This window comes from Meriones unguiculatus, chromosome X (genome assembly GCF_030254825.1).
Source record: "Meriones unguiculatus strain TT.TT164.6M chromosome X, Bangor_MerUng_6.1, whole genome shotgun sequence".
Lineage (NCBI taxonomy): Eukaryota > Metazoa > Chordata > Mammalia > Rodentia > Muridae > Meriones > Meriones unguiculatus.
Window position 1 is genome coordinate 125,723,987 of NC_083369.1, and position 5,869 is coordinate 125,729,855.

Here is a 5,869-nt window from a genome sequence, read left to right on the forward strand (position 1 = left end):
GGGAGAAATACAGGGAGAAGAAAATATAATCAAGATATATTATAAGAGAAAATAATTGATTTTCAACAAAAGGAAGGTGAAAGAATGTTGAAGAAGAAGGATTAAAGGTTCAAGGTGTAAGACCTGGGGTCTCACAGCTCAGGAGTTCAAGATGGTGCCCTTCCCAGAAACTCCCACAGACCACAACTCCTTGCAAAAGCAAGAGGTTTATTTTAACCATTGCGCAATGGGGTCATCCCCGCCTGTCAGCAAAGAGTGGCACCGGGAGACAAAGACTTTAGGTTTTTAAAAGAAAAATTGCGGGAAATTTGAAGTTGCAGTTTGGGCAATTTAGAATTGAATGAGGAAGCTATAAAGCAAGATAATTGGTTAGTCTTAAGTGCTCAAGCTTGGCCAGTCCTGCCAAGTGTGGATGCAGCTGCAATTGAAGGTGGGGGTAGTTAGCTCATCCTTGAAGATTGGGGCTGCAGGCTTTTGGCTGGAAGTCAGTAGCTACTCAGAAGAAGAATTGGGGCCGTCTGGGTTGGTTGCTAAGAAACAGTATCTTAAAGACAAGGGTCTGGTCATTCTTTTTGCTGAGTGAAGGTCATTACTTGCTCTCTTTTTTTTTTATTTCTTCTATCTGTCCTCGCAGATAGAGTCACATTTATCCATTCTCTGGAAAGGTACTAAGAGGCTTTAGCTTAACCTGAACCTAAAACTCAAAACTATAGGCTTTAGAAGACATACAGGTTACAAAGTTAGTCTAACCCTTTCAGAGGTCAGCCTAGCCTGTACTGCTTGTAAATTTCAGGCCAGCTGCTCTACATAGTAAGACTGGAAAATTGGCGTAAGAGGCAGTTTATTGGTACAGTGTTTGCCCAGAATATCTAAATAAGACTGTAGGTTTGAACCTTATCACCTCAGAAAAGTAATTCCAAAGTTGAAAACAAGGTACTAATAAATGTTATGCATTTACAACTGGTGGCAAAGTTACACACATTGGCTTCAAAACATAGAAATAGGATAATACATCCTCAGTGTGGACAAAACATAAGAACAAGCAAGCAAACACAAACAAAACAACAATCCCTGTCGCCCAAAATCTCAAACAATAAGTTTGATTTTCAACTCATAAATTATATGTTTTATAAATTATATCACTGTTACAGCACTGATACAATTATTTTGAAGCTGCTGCATGTTATTGGATAAAGCAAATGAATAATTCGTTAGTATCAATAGGACTTTTGGCACGGGGGAAAAATAAAAATAAAAGTTGAATGGTATGAGATAAAATCAGTAACTTTGAAATATCTGTATATTATTTTGGTCTGTAAGATCTATGTATTGATGAAAGTAGAGTATATAATATGATTCTTACTAATATATAACTCTCCTAAAACCCTTGCTATCTCCAATGATGAGAGTACTTGATGTATGCTGAGTACTGGTAACTGGTAGTTACCAAAAAGTTTCAGGGTGGGAACTGGAAAACCCAAGTTACAACCAAACGTAGTGTGGTTCATACCTCTAATCACAATATCCCAATTTAGACAGGCTTGAGTAAAAGTGTTTCTGCCTCCAGTTTCCTGTGCTGGATTAGTCTCCTGACTTCTTCCAGTGCTGGAGTGTGATTGAAGCTAAAATAAACCCTTTAATTTCCAACTTTTGGTCATGTTGTTTATCAAAACAACACAAAGAATATAGTATAGAGGCTAAATGTTGAGTTAATTACCTATGGACAATGATCTCATCCATCAAGCTTACATAAAAAAGGCCTTCATAAAAACTTCACTGAAAGTGAGTACATATCATGTTTGTTTTTCTGGGTGTGGGTTGACTCTCTCAGGATGATTTTTTCCTAGTTCCATCTATTTGCCTTCAAATTTCATGATGTCATTTTTTTAACAGCTGAGTAATACTCGATTGTATAAATATGCTATATTTTCTTTATCAGTTCTTTGGTTGAGGGTCATCTAGGGTTGTTTCCAGTTTCTGGCTATTATGAATAAAGTTGCTGTGAACATAGCTGATAACCAGTTCTAAGAGAGGAAGGTTGTAGAAGAACAAAATAATGCTTTTAAAGCTTAATATATTGATTTGTATTAAAGAAGTTTTAGTTTCTCTCTCTCTCTCTCTCTCTCTCTCTCTCTCTCTCTCTCTCTGTGTGTGTGTGTGTGTGTGTGTGTGTGTGTTTGAGATAGATTATTTCTAGTTTGTTTGGTAAAAGTGAAGGGTACAAAACAGGAGTGGAATAGAGAGAATCTTTGCTTCTCAGCCTATTTCTGAGACCTTATATTTGCAGTTTTCTTTACTGTGCCCCAGTGCTAGACTGCCAGAATAGAATTGTTAGCTGGTAATTGGGAAGATTCAAGAAGAAACCTGAAAGCAACCGGGACAATTGTGTATAGAAGAAAAGCCATCCTACTTTAAAACTTTTGTGTTTTGACATCTGTTTCAGCACCTGACTTTCTTTGATTTCACACATAAAGAAAAAAAAACGGAGTTTCATTTCTTTAGCTACTAGAACTTTAGACATGAGGAAGAACTGCCTGCTGATATTTTATCTATAGGAACTATGAAGAGTCTGAAGACAACACAGTATTGAAATCTTCAAGTTAATAACTTGCGGAAATGTGTGATGATGAGTAGGACAGTTTGCTTGAAGGGTATAGCCACTATAGAGGACAATATCAGATGACTTTGTAACTTTACAGCAGAAATATTTTTGTCATTGCTTTCACTCTGATAAAAAGGTAGTCTTTGTCTTTTGTTTCTGTTGAGATTTTTTTTTCTGGAATGTTCATATTCTTGGTCAAACAGCAAAGAGTTATTATTTCCTTTTCTGTTTCTCTAATTATATACTCTGAATAAAACAACTTAAATAATGAGTTTATTTTGGCTGACAGGTCCACAGGAATAGAGTCTGCCATGACAAATAAGACATGGTGGTAGGAGCACGAAGCTGAGTGATCACAATATCATCTGTGTTCAGGAAACAGAGAGAGAAAACACCAAGTCAGCCAAATTATAAAATTTAAAATGTTATCCCCAATGATATCCTTCCTCTGGCAAAGTTTCATCCTCCAAATATTTGATAGTCTTCCCAAAGAACACCATCAAGAGAACCAATTATTCAAACACACAAACCCATATAGGAAACATTTCATATTCAAACCAGAACCAAAACCAAATTTAGAAAGCCATTGTTATTCAGAACTTATAACAGCCACACATGCTGCCAGCTAGCAAATTTCAGATGGCATAATTCACCACTGTTTAAAACATAATTTTTTCTAGTAATTCTAGACCTGTCTTTGTAGTCAACACTTTTTATTTGCTGTTTGATAGGCAGGAAGTAAAAATCAAGAAGTTATATTCTAGTGTCTGAATGTCTGTACTACGGGACTACAAACTACATACTACATGCGCTGGTAAAGTCTTCTCTACAGAGATTCTTAAATTCAGCCTGAATATAGATTTTACTGAGAAATTATATTATTTACAGGAGTCCTTCAACATACTTAATCCTTTTCTAGAAGTGAAGAAATAGAGTCAATTACAGCAACTACAAAAAGTTATTTTAAGGTTTTGCTTAGCTATTTTCTCCTGGCTGTATATGATAATTACCATATTTTGGCAGAGCAGCTGTGATGATCTGACAATGTTATCACAAAATCAGGCACATTACTATTTGATCATGGAAGGAGAAAGAAGACACGAGACTCATGAAACCTTCTATGAGCCTTCATGAGATCCTCATGAGATGCCACCTTATCCTGAGATTATTAGTAAAATACTGAACCCCTCAGTGGTACCTGCATGCAAGTCACTCAAGAGACTTCTTTAGGAGTAGCTCTCTGTTAGTCACTCATGTTCCTTCAAGTAACATTAATAAACTCATGCTTCACTAATATTTACCTGGATGTATCTGTCTTCACTGTTCTATCGCTCTTTCTCTCTCTCTCTCTCCCCTCTGGGTTAAACAAACTTTCTTTAGGTCATCACTGAAAAAAAAAATCATTCTACAATGTGTTTCACACAAAAGGAAAGTTAACTAGGATCAAACTTTATTTCAAGCTCAGTATTTTCATGGTATTGCTCAATTTAAGGTTAAATATTCCTTTCATTAATTTATATATTTGCTTGCAATAAATCACTAGATTGGATTCATCTAATGTGAAAATTATCAATAAATGTTAATTATTATAAATTATTAATTAATAAATTATTATAAATGAAAAAACCTCAGATGTGACTTCTATCACCCCTTTATTTATCATTGACACACTGTACATTCTGACTATCATTAATCACTTAATCTCAGATATCAAGTAAACTGTTATATAGCAATGATAGTGTTCAAGTAACTCTTATTTTACTTAACATGTGCCCTAAATCCTAAAAGTAGTGGTTAGCAGCTTTATTATAATATATTGTTATAACTAGTCTATCTTCTTGTTACTTGTCATTGCTAATTTTTTACTGAAACTAAATTTAACATTCATTGTAAGTATCTTTGTAGGGTTCAAAATTATTAGTAGGTGCAGATGAGGTATGAACACTATATAACTTTGTACAAAATATGTAAAAACTTAGATAAAAATTAAAAACTAGAAGTTAGAATAAAGGGAAAAAGAATATTAAATATGAAATAGAGTATAAAGAAATAATATTGCTAACAAAATAAAAAGCATTTAAAAATCTATAAATTGGAATACTTCTAGCAATAGTGAACAAATGGGAAAGTTGCACAAATAAAGAATGCTAGAAAAATAAGAAAATCATAACATCTCAAACAAGGAATTTTATAAAACTTTTAAAATGATATTGAGGCAAATACAGTGTTACATATATTTGAAACCTTAGAGAAGACAATATTTTTTGTTTCCACTTTATTGCTCAAGCACAGGGCTTGAGGTGTGCCTGGACCTTCAGTGTGCATTAAAGAGTCCAAGAGTTTGGGCACAGGGACAACTTGGATCAGGAGGAAACTGACAGGAAGGGAGATACTGGAAAAGGCTGTTTTAGAAGTTAACACCATGATACCAGAGGACATCATCAGGGATACTGTCTCAGGAGAGCAAGGCAAAGGGGGGAATGGACACAGCAATGGTTTTTCCATGACCCTAACACCTGCATGGAGATTGCAGGCTTGGAAAATTATCAGAGAGGGAAGGGATGGGTAAAATTGCTGCCCTGGAATTTTCTTCTCCACCCAGGCTTCACATCAGACCTCACCCCCATCATATACCTCTCTCTACCACTTGAAAAATGGAACTAACATAGGGAACAAAATATATTAACATTCTGATGTATGTGTGGAAGGATATACATTTGTGTGTAGTGAGGGAAGAAAAGAGGTTGACACCACCTAAAACTACCCCTCCATTTCACCCCCAGCCTGCTCTTCTCCCCTTCCCCTCAAAGCCAACATCCAAGCAGACAGAAAAACAAAGATCAAATTCACACAAAATTCTTCAGGTTTTACAAAACTAACAGAGGTAGGGAAGGGAGCAGGAAGGCAGCCACAGGGGTGGTCAGGTGGAAATGTAGGCTATTCTTATGTCTCCACCAGAGAGTGGTTCCCTGCCATATTGTTCTGTTCACCCTTCATCTTAGCGATCTCAGCATGAGTGGGATGGTTTCCTGCAGCCACTTCTGCTTTGGCCCTGTGCTCCTCAGCTGCCAGCTTCTCAAACATGTTGGTATAAAGCTTCTTCTTCAGGGAAAGCTGCCTGGGGTTCTACTGACAGCACACAGCCAGCTGGGTCTTGGCAGCTTTTATTTTTTATTTTTGTAAGAAAACATAAGTCATTAAAAAGTTAAAATCCTAGTCTCTGTGTGGTGATTTGGGTATATAGCTGGTTTATTAATAACCTCTGCT